At 40.9% G+C, this 22,785-nt stretch overlaps 1 long non-coding RNA gene across 1 annotated transcript in view; it reads right to left on the bottom strand.

Annotated features, from left to right (window-relative positions):
- Positions 1 to 16,985: 16,985 nt before the first annotated feature.
- The window catches only part of LOC132383346 (uncharacterized), a 29,515-nt gene continuing 23,715 nt past the window's right edge, over positions 16,986 to 22,785 (bottom strand). The window contains exons 2-3 of the long non-coding RNA XR_009508632.1: positions 18,457 to 18,659; positions 16,986 to 17,525 (exon numbers count right to left, since the gene is read on the bottom strand). This is a non-coding gene — a long non-coding RNA (uncharacterized LOC132383346). The remainder of the gene's footprint in view (positions 17,526 to 18,456; positions 18,660 to 22,785) is intronic.

Genomic DNA, 22,785 nt, shown 5'->3' with positions numbered 1-22,785 from the left:
AACTCACTTCGTTCCATTTCCTAAAACTTGATGGTGAAGATCAGGCACTGTGGCAACAAAGAAGTTAAGTGGTACTAAATAGTCAATATCTGAAATCTGCTTTGGAAAAGCTTTCTTTCACTGTGCTGTAGCTTTTTGATGACATTCTGCACTCTGGAGATGGTCAGACCAATAGGGTGCTGTATTGGTGTGTTGCAGAGAGGACCATGCATATGAAGCAGCACGTGAGCAGAAGCTGCAGTAATCTGCATCTTTCTCTGGTTCTTCTCAAGAAGTCACCTGCATTGAAATAGGACTTACAGTGATGGTTAAATTTTGTTCCTGTTTCTGAATTCCTCTTAAGGAAAAGCACACTGTGTGTTGAGTAATAATAGGAAGCTGTAAACTCCTGGGGGGGAGGGCAAAAAAGCTTCCTATTTGGAACTAGTGACCTCCAATGAAAATCAAGCAGCTGTAATCCACTCACAATGCTGTAACACCTCCTGATGCATATTTACCATGCAGAAGGTCTGCCTCCTGTTCCTGGAGAGATGTGAAGGGTCTAAATCCAAAATGTCAGCTGTTTATTCCTCACCATAGATACTGCCCAACTTGCTGAGTTCCTCCAACACTTTGTATGTGTTGCTGTGGATTTCCAGCATCTACAGAATCTCTTGGGTTTATGAAATTGCCTTGCAATATGTACCATTTCAAGGGCTAAAGGTGTATTTTTAATAATGCACCTTGTTTTTTTTTTACACAAAATAAAGTATAATTAATGGACTTTTCTTATTTGTTTAGAACCAGGAGCCAAGAGTTCTTATTTCCCCAGAACAGGAGAGTAGGTGACTTGCATATGAAATTTCTCAGGTAATTTCCAACCATGCAGTGTAGGGAAGAGAACAGTGGGTATATTTCCAACCAGAAGCCTTGAGACAGAAGTTTTCTTCATATCCTTGCTATTACTATCTAGAAATGCCTTTCAAGAATTATATATTGTACAATGACTCCTTCATGACATTGTGCAGAAATGTAAACTAGTGCCCTAATGTACATTTATTCCCCGGTCAGTGCTAAATTGTAAATCAAATGTACTGTATTACAATGCATGTCAATCTGTTTCATGTATGCGGCTGGAAATGTATTCAGATTTGACAAATAAAAGAAAGATTGCTCTACTTAGCACTTCACCTTTGTTACTTCATTGGCTGCACCGAAAGGAATGTTTCACTTGATTTACTCAGTGCAAGGGACTAGACAGGACTGTTGAAATATTTACAAATTAGTAAGACTATACGTCAAGGGAGGGTAAGATGATTGCAGTGAAAATATGAAGGAGGGAGGGTGTAACAAGCTCAGTGCTGAAAAGAATGATGAGTTAACGTTGTGGGTCACATCTATCAGTTTACTGTTTCTGAAACTACTTCACAGAAGCAAGGTTATTGGGAATGTTCCTTTATAAATGTGTAAATTTGTTCTGTGTTCAGTATGGAGTCAATTGTCTGACTGCATACACATCAATAATTTCCAAGTTTCTAAGTTTTTTTGCTCTTTTTCCATAACTTATTTAATATTATATACATGGGTGATGGAACTGAATTGAATTAACTTTATTACTTACATCCTTCACATACATGAGGAGTAAAAATCTTTACGTAATGTCTCTGTCTAAATGTGCAATGTGCAATTTATAGAAATTTGTAATAAATAGTATGTACAACAGGACAGTCAACATAATATAGAATTACAGTTGTATCAGCATGAATTCTTCAGTCTGATGGCCTGGTGGAAGAAGCTGTCCTGGTGCCTGTTGGTCCTGGATCTTATGCTGAGGTACCGTTTCCCGGATGGTAGCGGCTGGAACAGTTTGTGGCTGGGGTGACTCGGGATCCCAATTATCCTTTGGGCTCTTTTTACACCCCTGTCTCTGTAAACATCCGGAATAGTGGGAAATTCACATCTACAGATGCGCTGGGCTGTCCGCACCACCCTCTGCAGAGTCCTGCAATTGAGGGAGGCACAGCTCCCAAACCAGGCAATGACGCAGCCAGTCAGGGGGCTCTCAATTGTGCCCCAGTAGAAAGTCCTTGGGATTTGGGGACCCATACCAAACTTCATCAACAATTTTATATATATATATAAAATTGTAATTTATAGTTTTTTTGTTATTCTGTATTGCAAAGCACTGCTGCCACAATACAACAAATTTCAGTGCCCGAATACATATATCAGTGATAATAAGGATATAGAAGGATGAATAACAATGGTGAAAGACTGGTGGAATTCTGTGCCGTGAATAATCTGGCCATAGGTGGGATCCTCTTTCCACACCATGAAATCCACAACTGACATGGTGCTCACCCAATGGATGTGACAAGGACCAGGTTTATCATTTGATAGTCCATGGTGCGTGGAGATGATCCTTACAGGACGTAAAGGTGAAGAAAGGAAGTGATCACCACCTTGTTGCAGCAGTGGTGATACCAAGGCTGAGAAGTACTGGGACCAGAACACCGGGAGAGCCCCGGGCAAATTTCTCAGATCTTACAGGATCCCTTCCCAAATTGTCCTGCTTATCCAGAGTTCCTATTTTAAATTCACCTGAGGAACTGGGGGGGGGGCAGCAACTTGACTTTTGAAGTCAGAAAATATCCAGTGAATGACAGCTCTGTGGTAAAAAAAAAGCATTGTTAATGAGAGGGTCAGAGGAGAATGGGTCAATCTGACAGGAAGTAACTCAAATAACCATGCGTTACAACAGTGGCGCGCAGTAGAATTTCTGTAAGCACACGACATGTTGGACCTTGAAATAGATGGCTTACAGCAGCAGAAGACCACAAGCATACATTCAGTGGCTGTTTCATTAGCTGCAGGAGATGCCTAATATAGTTGCCACTGAGTGTATATCGCAGGGTGAGTAATTCAGAGTTCTGGGTCAACAATTGGAGAATTAAGTTTAAATCCCACCATGCAGAAATGGAACTTACATTCAATTAGTAATTAGAAGCACCAATTAGTCTTATTAATAACTTGATAGCCATCTAGCTCACCGATGTCCTTCAGATAAGGACATCCTTTAATGATATAAACCACGTATGTTCACAGATTCACCTCATGTAGATATGGCCTAGCCACCCACTCAGATGTAGCTAGTTCACCACCACGATTTCAATGTTTGAAGTTAATTTATTATCAAAGTATGCTTACATTATACAACTTCAAGATTTGCTTTCTTAAAGGCAGCTACAGAATGAAGAACCCCCAAAAAATCCCATGAAGAAAAGACTGACAAGCACCCAATGTGCAGAGAGAAAAACAAATTGTCCATTTTGAGGAAGCAAATAGCATTTAGAAGAAAAGTGTGTTTTCAGGCTCGAAGCCTGGAACAGCCAGAGCCAGATAAATGTGAGGTATTGCACCTTGATAGGGCAAATGCAAGGAGATGGTACACTGTTAAAGGGCAATAAGAGGTGTTGCTGAGCAGAGTGGCTACACAGAATGATAAGATCTTTAAGAAGGTTATGGAATGTTTGCTTTTATTAGTTGAGGCACTGAGCTCAAAAGTTGTGTTATGTTGCAACTTTATAAAACTCTGGGTAGGTCACATCTGGAGCATTGCAACATAGCTCTAGTCATACTGCTATAGGAAGGATGCAAAGACTTTGGAGAGGTGCAGAAGAGATTCACCAGGATGCTGCTTGGTTTAGAAGGTGTGTGTTTTCACGAGAGGCAGGATAAGCTTGGTTTGTTTTCTCTGGAGCTTCGGAGGCTGAGGGGAGATCTGATAGAGGTTTACAGGGTTATGAGAGGCAGAGATAGAGGGGACAGAGAGTACCTGCTTCCCAAGATTGAAATGTCTAATACCAGAGGGGTAAGATGGGGTAGGTTCAAGGGGGATGTGAGGGCTAAGTTTTTTACTCAGAGTCACAGATGCCTGGAATGCGCTGCCTGGTATGGGGGTAGAGGCAAACACATTAGAGGCTTTTAAGAGATATTTGGTTAGGCCTATGGACGTAAGGAAGATGGAGGGATATGGACATGGTGTAGGTAGGAGGAATTAGTGTTTAGGTGTTTTTGATTTGCTTTCCAGCTGGTCTGACACAACATTGCGGGCTGAATGGTCTGTTCCTTTGCTGTACTCTCCAACGTTCTATAATGAGGAATGGCCCATAAATACTGGCTAGATTGTGAAAATCGTACTAAGTGTTCCTGTGAAAAGTTTTATCGTGTATCAGCAACTATGCTGTGAACCAGGGTGAAGTATTATTGCTGGAATAAAGTTAAGTCGAAGCTGGCTTTCCTGCCATTAGTTTATTAGTAAGGACCTAACAAATAGACCTTCTGTTTATATAGCATTGTGCACTTTGTAAAGCAGCCCTGCGCATTGTGTAAGGGAACAAAATGGACTAAGGATAAAGAATTTTAGGAAAAAAATGCTTAGATTGTCTGAAAGATCTAAAGAACAGATAGGTATTGAGTCGTGCAAAATTGTGTTTGGAAGCTAAAAAATGTTTCCAAGTCAGGAAAGATCAAGACTAGGAGGTGTCTGAAGATAAAAAGGGTGATCTTGAAAGTCCTTCACTGCAGTACAGGCAGCCAGTGTAACGTGTTGGGGAGGATTTTCACATACAGCATTCAGGATTAAATGACACTTATAAATGCTGAAGATGAGAAGCCTAATGACAAAATGTAATAATTTAACATTGGTAAAGAGTTAATCAGAGGGGATAACATTGGGAGAAGGGTAAAGCTGTTTCGATAGCATTTCAAGGCTAGAGTTTAAAACTGTGCAGAATTCAAAAGCAATTCAAATTAATTAACCTAATGTACATATTTAATAAAGATAAAGAATTACTAAATTGGTTGGCAGATTGAAGAAGAATAGAGTTTTTCTCTATCATAAACGTTTTCCTCCGCACTCTCTCTGGTATCACTGTGAGGAGAACGATCTGTTCTCCTCACAGTAAACAGCTATGACGTGCAAGATAATTGGTCAATATCCAGCTTTGTCATACTGCTGCTCTGCTTTACAAATCTCACTGTAAATATTTGCTTAAAAAATGTTTTAAAATGTTGGAAAGAGCCATGACTATAACGTGCTTTCAACATAAATTAGTGCTGTACTGCAAATGATCAAGTGAAGGTGCAAAATCCAGCAAGATTGCTCTTCTACATTTCTGATAAAATCTGATTAAATCAAGACAATTAGCAATGCTGGAAGCTTTCAGCAATAATCGATATTACATGTACAACATGACAACATCAAACATTGAGTTGTATGTTGAAATCTATGAGGGTATTATGTTGTCACGGGTCCGCATAGTGGTTAGTGCATCACTTTACAGCTGTCAGCTGTAAGATCCGGGGTTCGATTCCCACAATTGTCTGTAAGGAATCTGGATGTTTTCCCTGTGACCACATGGGTTTCCTACAGGTGCCCTGGTTTCCTGCCACATTCCAAAGATGCATTGTTAGGGTTAGTGAGTTGTGGGCATGCTACAGTATGTTGGTATGGGATCCTCACTGATTTGATTTAATGCAAACAATATATTTTACTGTAGGTTTTGATGTACATATGACAAATAGAGCTCATCTTTTTAAAAAAAGACCCTTGTCCTTGTCCTTATCCGTTCAAGGTATCGCACAGAGTGTCTTTCACAGCTACAGTAATTTCCTCCACAGCACAGAGAACAAGTGGCAGCTGTGAGAGGAGAGGCTGAACACCCAAAAGAGCCAGTCACTAACCAGCCACCACTTAGCCTTGGCCTCACCACCCCAGAGTATGTGGATCCCAGAGGGGCCTCCACAACCACTCGAGGACCCACCAATAGACAGCCCCTTAGGAGAATATCATACTCAACTCATGTGTTTGCATTACTATCACAATTGTAATTCTCAAATAATGCTCTCTGTGGGGATTCATGATTTGTAATGAAGATTTATTGAAATTAAATTATAAAATATACCAATCAATGGAATAATGCCACCTCCAACACTGTGAAAAGGATTTTGCTGAGGTTCATTGTTCATAACTTTGGAGCTGATAAAACTGGCTCAAATCATTTGCTTTTCTTCCTCTCTGTAATAGTAGAATAGCATATGCATAAAGATAATCATTTATAATGGAAGTACTGGAGCACCAGAAGATTTTAAATACAGCTTCTTTATGTTTCTTTAATCCTCCCTCATTCCAAAGGTGTGCAGGTTAGAAAGCCGTGGCATGCTATTTTGGCATCGGAAGTGTGGTGACATTTGTGGGCAGCCCCGAGCACGTCCTCTCACTGTGGTGATCACTGACACAAAACAATGCATTTCACTGCACGTTTCAGTGTACATGTGACAATTAAAGCTAACTGTTGCGCCTTTAAACCTCAGCAAATGAGATTCCCTCATCACTGGCCATGTTTGCATTGTGTGTGAGCGTCGGGTACAATAAGGTGAGTAATGAAACTTTTAGAAGGATAAGATGTAGGTTAACAGATGCAGCATTTGCAAATAATACACCTTTAGACCCCTAAATGTTCCACTTTCGCTACTGAAAGCAAACCTGCAGTGGTTCATGTGCTAATATTTGAGATTTCAAAAATACCACATGCAACAGTATCGCATGAGTCTATTTTGGATTTCATTTCAATATTAAAGTGTATATGAGTGAATAATTGCTGATATATCCTTAAATATCAAAGATGTATTTAATACCCCAATAGATAATTAAATGTGAATTATGTTTCTCTATAGTATATGATTAAGTTTGCCAAGTTTTTGTTTTGCTACGTACAGCTGGTTAAAGAAAAACCCACAAAAGCATATTCATGGTAATACTTTCATTCCTTTATTTAAAGCTGTCTATATTTTTATTCTCTCCTGACAAGATTTTATTCTGAAGTTATGACCAAAGTAAACGAGCCTCAAATTCTATCTAACTGAGGAAAGACTGTATGAAATATTGCCTAGCTCTTTTGTGTTTGATTGTTTTACTTCTGATATGAACAAAGTCTTTAATTTCGGCAGACTCTGTGAACACGGGATTTATATCTGAGCCTATATTGGAGATAAGTGCACAATATCAACACATAAAATCCGTACAGATGTTCTGAGTTGCTTTAAACATTTTTCAAGAGATGTGAACAAAACCTCAGCGGTGATTTTAAAGAGATCCGTGCCCTTGTTTACATATTCACTTACTGACAGCATGGAGCAGCAAACATCGCTATCCCTAATGGAAACTCGTACTTTTATAGAAGTGCACTCTGAACTTCTGATCTTCAATCAATGCCATATTTCAGTGGTCTAATTCCACACTTCAGAGGAAAAGATTACTTTAATATACTAATACTTCTGAAACAAATAATGATACTTTAGCTTCAGCTTTGATTGTTCCTAGATTGCTCTAAGACTTTGCTCTCGGAAATTCAAAATACACCAGGAGGCTGTGGTGGATTCTGGCGCTGCAGGCAACTTTCCGGACCAGACTCAGCTTGGACTATGTACTGAGCCTATCTCTCACCCCTTCTGCATCATGGCCATTGAAACGTCTGCCGAAACAAATTTTCCACTCCCAGCTTAAAGAAGGCAAACGTAAAAGAGGCGGACAACAGAAGAGATTCAAAGACGTCTTAAAAGCCAACATGAAGAAATGTAACATCGACATCAACAATTGGGAAACCAATGCCAAGGACAGGAAGCTCTGGCAAGCCATCGTCCGAGAAGGAGCAGCAACTTTCGCAGCCAACAGATGTGCAGAACTAGAAGAAAAGAGAAGAAAATGGAAAGAGAGGCAGCAACAACCAAAGCCCAATCTGCCATCTGGAACTACCTGTGCTGAATGCGGAAGAACTTTCAAAGCCAAGATTGGACTCATAAGCCACTTGAGAACCCATAGATAGATCAACAGAATGAAGACCATCATCCTCGACTTCGAGGGAAAGCCACGATGATGACGACATTGAAGGACATCCCTTGGGATCTAGGATGGTCAGAGCACCTATAAGCCCTATGCACCTGAGCATCAGAGTCCACCCACCCAACACTCCCCTTATCTTGGGGTATCCCTGGAGTTCCACTCATGACTCTCACTTTGCCTGGTCACCCGGTCTGCTGCTGAGCGGGGGACCAACCTGCTGGACCACCTGCCTGCAACCGTGTAAATCTGTGGTGATTGAGGAAAGCTCTGACCTCAACAAACTCCCACAAAAGTACCACAACTTAGCTATCGCTTTCAGTGAAAGGCAACTCAGCTCTCCCAGAGGCCGTCTGGTCTCTCAGGAGACCAAAGCCCTGAATGGCTACAGCACCAAAGCACCACAGCACGGCTTCATTTGACCATTCCAGTCCCCTGCCAGTGCAAGACTCTTCCTTATCAAAAAGAAAGATGGGGTCCCTGCATCAACTTCCATGAACTCACCATTAAGAACTGCCGCCATTTCCCTTGATGGATAGCACATTCCAAACACTCTGCAGGGTCCAGCTCTTCACTAAACTGGATCGATGGAGTGTATCCAAACTGATCCGCATCTGCCCAGGGGATGAGTGGTAGACTGTGTTCATAACACTCACCCGTCACTACAAGTACCTGGTAATGTTTTTTTGGACTTTCCAGCCATTTTCCAAGCCTTCATCAATGAGATCTATGAGACATGTTGCACAGATATGTGTTCATCTGCTGAAGCTCGACAACTTCCTCTACCATGGGTAGATCACCCTTTGAAGTGCCTCCTGGCTGCCAACCCCTATTGCTTCCCATGGAGGAGACAATAGTGGAGGGCCTGTTCACCAGGCTCCTGTTTCACCACTGCTCAAATGCTTGGAATAGGGCACAGAGGGTCGTCCTAGCTGCCAACCACACTGGCTGCTGCCATCCTAACTGTTTTTGGCACCCAACCAGACTGTCTGTCCAACTGAGGTATGCTCCTGTGCAATGATGACTCTTGCAAGCTCTTGCTTCAGTTTGTGGGTCCCTCCAGGATTACCCATCACATTAATCCAGTCACTTACCATTGTGGATGGGGTGTGCAGAATCTGGTCAACTGGGGAAGGTATGGCCTGAAGTAGAGACCTTGGATGCTGTCCAGTCACATCTTGGATCCAGTGCATATCAAGGAGGTCCAGACCCATCCGGATTGTCCTGGTTCTACTTTATCATGTGCTTCCAAGTACTCCAAAATCTCATCCTTAATAATGGACTCCAACATCTTCCCAACCACTGAAGTCAGGTTAACTGGCCTATAATTTCCTTTCTTCTGCCTTTCTCCCTTCTTAGAAAGTGGAATGACATTTGCAATTTTCCAGTCCTCCAGAGCCATTCCAGAATCTAGTGATCCTTGAAAGATACCTCGACAATTTCTTTAGGTACCTCTTTCAGAACCCTGGCGTATAGTCTATCTCTTCCAGGTAACTTACCTACCTTCAGACCTTTATCTTCCCAAGTACCTTTTCCTTAATAATAGCAAGGACACATTTTCCCCTCGACACTGTTGAAGTTCTGGAATACTAATCATGGTTTCTATAGTAATGACGAATGCAAAATACTTGTTAAATACATCCGCCATTCCTTTGTGCCCAATTACTACCTCTCCAGCATCACTTTCCAGAAATCCATTTCCACTCTTGCTTCTCTTTTACTCTATATATATCTGGAAAAAAATGTTATCTCCTTTGGAGCTTTTATATCTCATCTTTTCTCTCCTTATAGATAAATTGTTGTTTTCTGGTGGTTTCCCACAAACTCCCCATTAATTTTTGTTCTAATTTATTTGTTCTCTTTGGTTTTTATGCTGTCTTTAACATCTTTTGTCAGCTATGGTTGCATGATCTTCTCTTTAGAAGACATCTCATCTTTGGGATTATCTATCCTGAGCCTTCCAATTTGCTCCCAGGAACTCCAGCCATTGCTGTTTTACCATCATCCCTACTAGTGCCCCCTTCCAGTCATCTTTACTCCACGGCAATACTGAAACATCTCTCAAACTGCTGGGTGAATTCTATCATATTATGATCACTGCTCCCCGAAGAGTTCACTTACCTTAAGCTCCTCATCAAAGCTGGTTTATTACACAACACCCAGTCCAGAATTGCCTTTCCCCCGGTGGGCTCAATGACAAGCTGCTCTGAAATGCCATTTTGTAGGCATCCTACAAATTCTCTCTCTTGTAATCCAGCACCAACCTGATCATCCCAATCTACCTGTATATTGAAATCCCCTATGACTATCATAACATTGCCTTTTTTACATTCCATTATTTATACCCCATACCCTTACTACAGTTTGAAGGCCTGTACTGTATATGACTCCCATCAGGGTCTTTTTATCCTTGAAATTACTTCAAAAATTTTAAAGTCTGAAGTAAATTTATTATCATAGTACATGGTCACCATATACTGCCTTGCAATTCATTTTCTTGTGCGCATTCACAGTAAATATAAAGAAACAGAACACAATCAAAGAAAAATTGCACACGACCAATAAAAGCTAAGCAACTATGCAAATAAAAAAGAAAAAAACAAACAAAATAGTAATAAATAAATGAGCAATGACTATTGAGAATGTGAGATGAAGATTATTTGAAAGTAAGTCCCCAGCTTGTGGGAACAGTTCATTGTTAGGTGAGTGAAGTTATCTCCTCTGGTTCAAGAGCTTGACCGCTGAGGGGTAATAACTGTTCCTGAACCTGGTGGCGTGTGTCCTATAACTTCTGTACCTCCTTCCTAATGTCAGCAATGAGAAGAGAGCATAGACTGGATGGTAGGTTTCCTTGATGATGGATGATGATTTCCTGTGACAGTGCTCATTGTAGATGTGATCAGTGGTGTGGAGAGCTTTACCAATGATGGACTGGGACGTATCCATTACTTTTTGTAGGCTTTTCCATTCAAGACTACCGATGTTTCCGCACAAGGCCGTGATATAACCAGACAGTATACTCTCCTCCATGCATCTATGGAACTCTGGCAAAACTTTAGATTCCATGCTGAAACTTTGCAAACTTCTAAAAAAGTGGTGGCACTCCCGTGCCTTCTTTGGACCCAGGACAGATCCTCTGAAATGATAACACTGAGAAATTTAAAGTTGTTGACTCTCTCCAACTCTGATGAGGACTGACTAACGGTCCTCTGGTTTCCTCCTCCTGAATTCAATAATCAGCTCCTTGGTTTCACTGACACTGCGTGAGAGATAATTGCTGTGTCACCAGTCAGCCAGATTTGCAATCACCCTCCACAATGCTGATTCATCCCCACCTTTGATTCAGCCACCAACACTGCTATCATTGGCAATCTTAAATATGGCCTTGCAGTTGTGTTTTACCTTACAGTCATAAACATAAAGCGAGTAGGGCAGGAGGCTAAACGCACAACCTTGTGGTACACTTGTGCTGATGATGATCGTGGAGGAGGTGTTGTTGCCAGTCTGAACTGTCTGGTGTTTGCGAGGTTCCAGTCACACAAAGAGGTGCTGAATCTGTATCTTGAAACTTATTGATTAGTTCTGAGGGGATGATAGTATTGAATTCTGAGCTGTAGTCAATGAAGAGCATCCTGATGTCTACATCTTCACTTTCCAGATGTGTCAGAACTGAGTGAGGAGCCAATGGGTAGCATCTGCTGTGGACCTGTTGTGATGGTAGGAAACTGGAGTGGATCCAAGTCTGTCCTTGGGAAGAAATTGATATGTTTCATCTTCGATCCCTCAAAGCACTTTATCATAGTGGATGTAGGTGCTACTTGATGAAAGTCATTGAGGAAGATTACCACGTTCTTCTTGGGCATTGGATAACTGAGGCCTGCTTGTCACAGAAGGTACCGAAGTGGGAGTTTAAAGGTATCAGTGAACACTCGAGCCAGATGATTAGTACAGGTTTTCAGTACTCAACCAGGTACTCCGTAAGGGCAAGATGCTTTCTATTGTTTCAACCTCCTGAAGGATGCTTGCATAGTGGTATCAGAGATTCAAATCACAGGGTTGACAGATGCTATGTGAGTTTGTGAGGTTTCTGAACTCCACTCACAAAGATTCTACATCTTCCAATCCTGTGCCACCTCCTTCTAGACAGGAAATTAAACCCTAAACCTCACTTTTTTTGTAGAGTTCATCATCACAGCATCAGGTATATGTAAATCCCACTTGTTTTGTTTTATTTTCACAACATATCACAGAAGATAAAAATCAGGAAACCACCATTAAAAATGTAGAATTCCATATATTTTAGAAAATATTAGATTGATGTGGTTGGTTGCCTTCTAGTTACTCAAAATCCCAGTGTATCCATGAACATTCAATTTGATCTGCTCTTATTATAATCAGGCTATGGAACCCCAGAGGTGATCAGTCATCAACCAATCAGAATGTAGGAAGCCTTCATTTTCATTGGTCATAAATATGATTTGTTAGAATCTGAGAGGCATTTCACTTTATTGAAAATAAGGGCTATAGTTAACTTTGAGTTTGCAGATGTTGGGATCTGGAGCGGAAAACAATCTGCTGGAGAAACTCTGTGGACACACCGGCATCTGTGGGAAGAAAGGAATGGCCAACGTTTCGGGTTCAAACCCTGCAATACATTGTCTCAAGCCAAAGTGTCATTGATTGCTTTGTCCCATAACCTCCCCCACAACAGATACCTACTGAGTTCCTCCAACAAATAGACCAGGACTTACAAATCCAATCCACTTCTGTCATACCAGTATAAAATCTGCATAGAGGCAGTTACTATGCATAGCTTGGAAATAAGGCTAGTTACCTCATGACAAATGAGGACTGTGATCATTCTCATTTTCAGTGAGGATGATTATGCTACCATTCCCTTTAAAGGTCTTGTAAGGAATAACAGTTATTTACAATTAAAGTGCTGTTGTCTGTTTTTATTGAATATTATCTTTTCACAGTTACTGCAGGCATTAAGCTGAACACTTCTGGCATTGAAATGTAATTGTATTCCAAGTATGGGTTGAATGATGCTCGGTAAATTATCATGTCAGAAACAACACCCTTGGATGTTGAACTATTTGTTCAGTTGCAGTTTTGATTCCAGCTAGCGAGTCTATCCATCCTAGTACAGGACATGATGAACAGCAAGTAACAAAGTAACCACATGGAATCCAGCAACTTATGGCATAACAATGCCTATCCCTTTTTCTTTCTTCCCAAGTCAAATAAACCCTTTATTTTAAAGGCTTTGGCATCCAACACTTTGAGTCCCTATTTGCTTCTCCATGTTTTCTTAATAAAAAGTGGCCGTGTCATTAGTTTAATTCACATACTCTCATCAGGTGGAGTGACTGTGGTGTAAGTGAAACAAAGAATATGTTACTCATCCCAGATTGAGGCATCTTCTCTGCAAGGGCTACAATTCATGACATGATTAGGGCATGTGTTCAAAACAGGAACTAGTAGTTTTCCAGATATTAAGGGACTCAAGATTGGTAGGGTGAGATCGGGATAAAACATAAGCTATGACCCCATTGAATAACGGAGCAGGTAGAAGGATGTTAATAATCCAGTCCTGCTTCAATGTTTCTCTTTTTGTGGTAGACTCGGTGGTGATGAAGGAACAGCAGTGTTTCATAGCCAGGACATTGTAAGACTGAGAGGAAGTTACAGCTGGAGATGTCTTCAAGTGCCTGCTAGACTTTAACTTGTGGTAGAGGCAGTCTGTTTGGGAGGAACCATTATAGAATTTCAGGCAAATAATACCAGACGCACTGTAGACGCACTACGAAGGTAGTGGAGGGTATCTTGACTAAAGGCCCTGAAGAAGGGTCTCAGGCTTAAACGTCGACTGTTTACTTTTTTTCTTAGATGCTGCCTGACCTGCTGAGTTCCTCCAGCATTTTGTGTGTGTGTGTGTTGCTTTGGATTTCCAGCATCTGCAGACTTTCTTGTATTTCTGAAGAGAAGTGTTAAATCTTTTATTTCCATGTACAATGGATAAAATGTACCAGTCGGCTCAAAAGTGGTACAGGAATCAGACAAAAAGCCCATCCGAGTCTCAGTGTCCTCCTAGCCTTCATGCATCATGCTGCTCCCCAATTCTCACTTACCCTCCTCACCATTTGCCCCTCAGGCCCTCCCTTCACAAGTACTGTGCTGCCATGTAACCCGCTGTGCGGGAAATGGACGCACATATCCAAGTCTCCTTCCCAAACTCCATTCTTCCCCCCCCCCCAACCCCCATTCATCCCTCACCTGGTCCATTTGTGCCCATGACCAGCTATTAAAGGCTGACCTCAGGAGAGGAGGATTGTGTTGCACAAAACACACCCTGTTGTGACTAAATTTGGGCATGGTAGACAACGACCTGAAACAGTTTGTTAGAGAGTCACAAACTAAAAATCAGGTATCTTTTCCTTTTTAATTCTTTTTGTTCTAAAACTAAAGGATTCCTTGAGTAAATCAATATTCTCATTTTCTATTCTGACTTTCACCAAATTTTCCTATTTTCTGCATCTCTGTCAGATCCAAAGTTCCATACAGGGTAATGCAGAGCAAATGCCAGTCCCCAGGAAGCCTACTGCACTTTATTACCAATTCTAGGAACACATTCCTAAGCCAGGAATACCATCCCTTTTAAGCATAACTAACCAAAGCTTCCCCACCTTACAACACAGTCTCAGCCTTGAAAATGGTCCACAATAACAACTAAGCAGAGAGGTGGAGGAATATATCAAAGTGCACGTAACAACATAAGAAACAGGAGCAAGAGTAGGCTATCTGACCCATTGAGCCTGCTCAGCCATTCAATAAGATCATGGCTGATCTGACTATGGACTCTTCTCCACCTACCTGCCTTTTCCCCTTAACCCTAATTCCCCTACTAATTTGCACTTCCTACTAAGTTGCCATGTTAAATTCCCAAGCTAATGAAATTCTTGCGGAGCATCTAATCAAAATGGTTGCAAGCATTTAATAAAAATTTGAATACTTATTTCCTTATCATTGAGATACGGCGCGAAATAGGCCCTTCTGGCACGTCAATCTGCGCTACCCGGCAAACCCTAAATTAATCCGAGCCCAATCACGACAATCTACAATGACCAATTAACCTATCAGCTGTTACATCTTTAGATTGTGGGAAGAAACAGAAGCACCCAAAGGAAACCCATGAGATCACAGAGAGGACGTAGAAACCCCTTCAAGACAGCTGTAGGAATTGAACCCAGGTCGCCTGTACTGTCTTATTCAGTTACAGTAAATCAGTTGCTTTGTTTGTTTTCTGTGAAGAATAGACAATCCAATAAATATTCCTCTGAGAACTAGCATATTTTTTGATCAATCCCATGAAATACCAAGAAAAATTCAATGGAAGACTTCAAAGTTCCACATTAGAAGTAATATTTTAGATTTTTTTTAAATGTGTTTGGTTGTAATAGCCCTGCAGTATAAGAATTCAGAGATGCTTAATAAATATCCACCACTCATTTTCTTACCTACAAACATCTGTGAGAACAAGTGAGAGGATCATAGGGGTCTCCCTACCATCCATAGGAAACGTTTATCAGGAGCGCAGCATACGTAGGGCACTTGGTAATATCAAGGATCCCACCCATTCCTCCAGCAACTCTTGACTTTCTATCATCAGGCAGGAGACTCCAATGCATAAAGACAAGAACGGTCAGGATGGGAAACAGCTTCTTCCCTCAGGCTATTAGGCTTCGGAACTCCCTGCCACATTGCATTTGAAATGTCACTTGTTAATTTGTTCTGTACCCTAAAATATTTAATTTATGCACTTTACCTTGTTTATAAACACGTAATTCATTTGTAGCTTTAAGTCTTACTTTCCTAAGTTATTGTGTGTTAAGTGTATTGCTGCGCTTTACGCGCTGATTTGGAGAAACATTGTCTTGTTCGGCTTTATGCATGTATATGCCTAAATGACAATAAACTTGACCTGACTACAATATGGTGCTGGTAGCACTAACCTCGTGTTCATTACGAAAATCACCGTACGAGCAGCCCTTACTGATTGCACAGATCAATGTTTTGTGCAGCTTCACTTTAAAGATTGGTTTTAGCAGAAATGGTAATCTCATTCAGCAGCTGCAGTGTGAAATGTACAGTTGGAATAATAGAATCTTCCCATTAAAAAGAACTTTAAAAAGAAGTTATTAAACTATTTCCTGAAAACAGTCCAATTTTAGAATTTGAACAATGGTGTTTACCATACTTGGAGGCTTAATGTTTGACATTTTATTGGGTCTGGATGAAGATTTTGTAAATTAATCCAAAGTCAACTCATTTCTGCAACTGAAGCCATTTTTTCTCTCTCCCTTAAACTAAGAACAGATGGTTGGATTGGTAGATGGATTAAAACCATCTGAAATAACTTTCAAAGTCATTTAGTAATAAAATCAACTTTCAGCACATTCTCTGCAAGTGTTTGCACAATGTAAAGAAGGTTTTAGTTTCCTGATGTGGTGTGCACTGTGATATCCCTAGATGATTTATGATATAATTATTAGCGTTAACATACCAACTGAGGATAAGCAGTGCCTTATGAAATGAATTCTAGAAATGCAACTAATTGTTCACTAAGAAACAGCTGCCCTTGTTTTAAACTTGACCCCATACTTAAAGAAACACGAAGTTTAAAACAAAAAAAAATCTGTTTTCCCCTTCAAGGTTCCTTCCTCCAACAGACCATTTACGATTTGCATTGTCATGGATATTAGCCAAAATATTTAGTCTTCTGAGGGGAAACAATAACTGAAGATACATTTGAAGTGAGAGAATCTGATATTTTTTGCTGACTTCCAAAAATAATGGAATATAAATGAAAGGTTATGACGCTAAAATTTCAATCTTTATTATTCTATCTGATGAAATTCTCGTATCAGTTTTCAGTGTTCCCAACATGACCACAAGCCTGAAATTCCAGAAAGTATTTGATCAGAAAGTCCTTATAAGCCTCGGATTTGTCCAAATCAGATGTTCATCCAGCTCTTCTCTGAATGAAATTTGACCTTAGCATTAATCCCTTCAAAGATCGTTCACTGGAGCATGTTGTTTGAGAGATTATCTGAGCTTTGAAAAAAAATTCCAACTGATTTAAGAAATTAAGTTGAAAAAAAATATCAGTGACAGTATTTTAATCTGTTCTTCATTAAAGATTAAATTGTTGTCACATTGCTATTCTTTTTTCCTGATTTTGAGTAGATCTTATGGTCAAAGAGAGAAATCGTGATATGGACTTGTTTTGCAGTGATAGAGGCCTCCGTCCATAAGCGGCCTAGTGGCAGTTACCCCTCATGGCTCCCTGAGGTCTGGGTCTGATCGTGAGTTCAGATGCTGACTGTGTGGAGTTTACATGTTCACTCTGTGACTACATGGGTTTCTAAGGGAGCAGTGGTTTCTGCACATATCCAAAATGCCTACTGTTAAGTTAATTGGTTATTTTAAACTATACCCTGAAACAGTGCAATCACTCAAGTAGAGTATGAGGTTCTTCCGACGGTTTTCCTTAATGGAGAATACCTGTGCGTGGCTTTGTTTAATGTTGGGAGGCTGATGGATGGACAGTCACCAGACAGTTCTTGACCGTCAGGGTCTGGGTCTAAAGGATTCAAAGTCAAATTACATTTGTTATTAAAGTACAAATCCAGCAAACAATCCTGAGATTAATCTTCCCCAAAGACATCCTCGAGATGGAGAAGACCATGGAACTCAATCAAAGAAAGACATCAACTCCCCCCCATACAAAGAAATAAATCATGCAAACGGCAACAAGAACGTCAACCTCCCCATCACATACAAAAATGATAAATCACACAAACAACAGCAAAAGCACAGAAAATAAAACACAAAAGAGTTATTAAACCACACACACTCAAAGCTGATTTAAACTTGTGCATACGGGCTACGCCGCAGCCTACGCTGTAGTGCTGATTTTCACTTCTGCATTGGCAGTACGCTGTAGCGAGCATGCATTGCTGTGCGCCAAAATGCTAGTTGGCGGTGGAGTTTCTACGCCACTGTGTTGAGTTTCTTCGTGAGAGACATGGATGAGGAAATGCATTTCAAACATTTTCGCATGTTGGCGGGTAGATTTGATGATTTGGTTCATCTATTTCGCATCAGTGTACAGACATGGTGGAGAAGAAGCAACTGGAAGTGCCTAGAAGGAAATACGACGCTACCAAGCGAACCAATTGCAGTTGTTGCGGTCTGTGTTGCCGCGATGTGTGAGTTACTTTTTTGGGGAGGAGCACGTCACCCTACGGCATAGGTACAGCATAAAGTATGTGGTACCTACAGTGTAGATGCAATGCACAAGTATAAATCAGCCTTTATTCCAATCCGTAAAACGCAGACCCAGAACCTCTGTACCGTCCTCTGACAGAATCAAGGGAGAGGGAGGCCATTCAGGCGCGGTGACCTTCCTTTGGGAGCAGCGAACGACTGTCATGCACAGACACCCTCCTCCGGCAGCAGCGAGCGAGAGGCTGGTAGGCAGGGCCAAGCATTCGCCCGCCTTCCACACTCACCTTGATGTTTCAGTCTTCCTCGACACTTTAATCTGCAAGATTGGTGAGAAATGGAGTCAATCATGGACTTCGGCCCTGTCTCTGCGCTCCTTGGCTTCAAGGCCCATCACCTCTCAGGATCTTCTCAGAGACAGCAAAGCACTAGGTCACTCAATTGGCCCGAAAACATGTCATTAAACTGTAGATCACAGGCTCCAGTAGAACTAGAAACACATATAAAAGAAAAAGAAGTGAAAGGAATACTTTCATAGACCATCTGAAGAATGTCACCCATGGTAATTTGCTTGCTGGCACCATCTTCCAGTGGAGTAGCATGCAAGACAGCTGTGGACCCTTCACTACTACAGCCTTCCTCCACCTTCACTGCGGTTGTGATGTGTCATCATCCTCTTCCAGCACCACCATCAAGGTCTTTTCATCCTGGAACCTCCCTCTTGACCTCACCACCATAGGTGATCCCCCCCAGATGCTGTCATACTCAAGATCTCAGAAACTCACAAGTCTCTCCAACACAACAAGGTGACAATCCTCAGAGAAGCCTCCTTAGTGTAGGTGAATGGCAAAATGGATCAATGCTGAGCCAAAGAGCATTGTAAAAAAGACTAATTTGCAAGGTAATATGAAAATAAAGACAAACAGAATAAGATATAATTGTTCTACTAGTTACCATCACAGACCTGTGGGCCAAAAGGCCTTGTTTCTTCGATTTAAAGCACATGTAATTTTGAAGCACATATTTAGTGAGAGTTATTGGACGATGCATGTTTCTCTCAAACACTCACTGACATTCTTTAGACCATATGAGTGTCTTCTCATTTGTAATCAAAGACTCTTTAATGTGGAATGACCTTTACAGTGTGAAGCAATTGAAAAGAATAAGATTCTCTTCTACAAATGCAGATGGCATTCATCAATTTCTTGAACTTTATTCTTGCCATAGTTGCATCTTGCGTATTATAATGTGGTTACGTTGTGAAAATCATGCAAGCGATTTAATCTAATTATTGTTTTCTGATCAATTTCGAATAGCTCAGCGGTCTGGAAAGACAAAACAAGTCAAGAATAAACAGCAAAACACACACACACACACACACACACACACACACACACACACACACACACACGCACACACGCACACACGCACGCACACACACACACACATCCAGGTTTGGTGGTTTCCTGCCCGCTGACAAAATGAAACCAAACAAAATTGAAACAGGATGGCAAGCAGGTTACTGAAGGCCATCGGTTGCTAAGTGCAGGGCCTTACTCAAGCTCAGTAGATCTCTATTTGTTGCAGCTCAAGAAATTAATAGTACAGCAACATTTTCACTTTTACATCTATTACAGCTCGGGTCTTTGGAGTTCAGAGCTCAATTCCTGGTGTCTGCTGTAAGCAACTTTGTAAGTCCCTTCCAGGTGCTTCAATCTCCTCCCACAGCCCGGAGACACACCATTTAGTAGGTTAATTGGTCATTGTAAATTGTCCCATAAGTGGGCGAGGGTTAAAATCAGTATGTAGCTGGGTGGAGAGGCTTGAAGGGCTAGAGATCCTATTCCAATCAGCACCTCTGAATAAATAAATAGATAAATAAATCAGTATCTTCTTAGCAGTCACCTGGTCAATATTAGCAGTCTTTTTTACAGAATATATCACGTGTTGACTGGATTTTGCTGCGGAACATCATAAAAGTATACATTGCCTTATAACTGTAAGAGGACGACTCATTCCTCTGTCTGATCAAATCCTTTAGATGAACTTCCAGGTTTGAAATAATTTTTATTAAGACTGTACATTCAAAGGATGACAGGTTAAAACATTTTTTCTCAGTGTCCTTATTTTTATTGTGTGTATAATGTTGTGAGAGATGTAAATATCTAAAAAGTATTAATGACATTGATCAAGAAAAAAATAGAAGCCTCCTTGGATGAATGTATTCAGATGGACCTTGGTACATGCTGAGATTCAGTTTGTACATAAATACTGAGCATATTTTGGCATTTATCTTTGTGGTACTGCCAGAGAAAACAATAACAAATGCAGCCATCAAACAATAATAATAAACAGTTTACTTTGAAGAGTCTCCTGCAGCTTGCTAGGAAACGTTAAAACAATAAATTGGTGCAATACACGATTTTGTTTTTAAGCTGGAAAGGAATTGTATCCAAGATGATATAAATGTCCTGATGAAAGTTTTCAGCCTGAAACATTGACTGTTTACTCTTTTCCATAGATGCTGCCTAGCCTGCTGAGTTCCTCCAGCACTTCACCTGTGTTCTCTATATCCAAGATAATTCCAGAGAGTATTTCACTGATTGGAAAAAAGATGTTTATAAATTCACCACCAGTCTGCTCTGTCGACATTTTTCTTCAATTGAATGCCACAACTTCTCTGTTCTTGGTGTTAATGTCCCCAATTTGTGGAAACTAGATGTCTTATTTGATCCAGAGGAATGCCACAATTCATATGCATATACACATTACTAAAATGCCTGCTCACCTTCTGTAACATTCTGTAACAAGCCCACCCCTGCCTCAGCTCTTCTTCTGCTCAAATATTTGTTTATACCTTTATTAACTGAAGGCATAATTATTCTAATTTATTCTCAGCCCACATTCTAAACTCCACCCTCTGTAAGCTTGAGGTTAAGGTACATCCTGGAATGTGCTGGGATACATCATCAGTGATGTAACCTGGGGTCAATGGGTGTCTCGATCTTTCGATATCAGACAGGCTCACCCGGGCAAAACAGCCTGGGCTAATCATGGCCCTGGCTTGTGTCCCAGAAGCCCTCGTCCAAACACCACAACTCTTGTCCCGTGGCCATCTCAAGCCTCACTCAGCAGCCTCTGTGATGGCCCTGATGGCTCTCCTTTTTGCAGCCCCTGTAATGCCAAGGAGAGAGTAGGTTCTGCATAGCAAGCAGCCAGCAAAACCTCCACACTCCACCACTATGGGCTTCCATGTGCCTTCCACCTGTCTCTGGCACAGTTCTGCAAGTTCCACCTGCCAAGTCCAAATAAACAACCATTGCTTTGCTTGCTGAGATATTTTGCTTCTGTTTAACATTTCATTTATTTTTTAATTCTCAGTAGAACATGCCTGGCTTACTAAGTGGCACAATCCTTTCTCAACAAATTCAGAAAACTTGATCAGACTTCTCCAGGTTAAGGTTCAAATCTTTGCAAAACTCAACATGGTCTCACTCTTTTCTAGCTCTGTTATCAATTCCAGCTAAACAACAGTATGAAATAACTACACTCAGCCAAATTTGGCATTTGTAACTGCCGCTTCCTTGCCACCACTCAAGCATGCAGTAAAGCATCAATAAAGACACAGTTTTGCAGTATCCCCAAGGCTACTCATTCACCCGGTAATTTGACACACAACAGGCTTTCCCTCTCTCTAATAAGGGATAAAGTGGTGTTCCCATTTCATAGCGAGAGGTCAGACATAACAAAACAACTCGTAGACTTATGGTGTTCAGAGTCTATTGCATCACTTTTTCCAAGCTCTGTGCTCAAAAAACTCGGGGTTCTCGGCACACAGCCAGCAGCCAGCTCGCTGCTTATGATCTTCCGTGTATTCCCACGGCACATCAGGCGGCAACACCGGCCTTGAATCAGCCCAACTCCAGAGCCACGAAAATCCGGCACCCTTAAGGCGTACTCGTCTTCTAGGCCATGTCCTTGGCATATCAAAAACATCCCTTATTCTGATCTTGGCGACAAAGCTTTTGGACATTAAGTAAAACATCTCATGCATCAAATTTTCTGTGATAACTCTTTTATAGTGCAGACTATAGGCTAACTAAGTTAATCCCTCAATATATACACAGTTGTTGTGTATTTAATATTTCAGTAATATTTCAGTTATCTTGAATATGTAATGCTTGATTAACCATTCTTGTCCATTTAAATAATTAAGTGCAGGCTTTATGTAAAAATACTTCCATCATGCTACCACTTGATACATGTAAACCTCACTTAAAATAAAGAGTAAGTTATATCTGTTTATGGACTCTCCATATTTTCCTTTGAATTAGTTTAATATTTTGAGGTTATAAAACACAACATTGGTGGCCACTTTATTAGGTAACTAATAAAGTGGCCACTGAGTGTGTGTTCATTGTCTTCTGCTGCCATAGACAATCCACTTCAAGATTTGACATGTTATGTGTTCAGTGATGTTTTTCTGCACAACACAGTAATGAGTGGTTATTTGACTTACTGTTGCCTTCCTGTCAGCTTGAATCAGTCTGGCCATTCTCCACTGACATCTCTCATTAACAAAGTGGTTTTAGCCCACATAGCTGCCAATCACAGGT

Source organism: Hypanus sabinus, chromosome 30 (assembly GCF_030144855.1).
Source record: "Hypanus sabinus isolate sHypSab1 chromosome 30, sHypSab1.hap1, whole genome shotgun sequence".
NCBI classification, from domain to species: domain Eukaryota; kingdom Metazoa; phylum Chordata; class Chondrichthyes; order Myliobatiformes; family Dasyatidae; genus Hypanus; species Hypanus sabinus.
The sequence above is the reverse complement of the archived record's forward strand: the minus strand, read 5'-3'. Positions and strand labels throughout refer to the sequence as shown.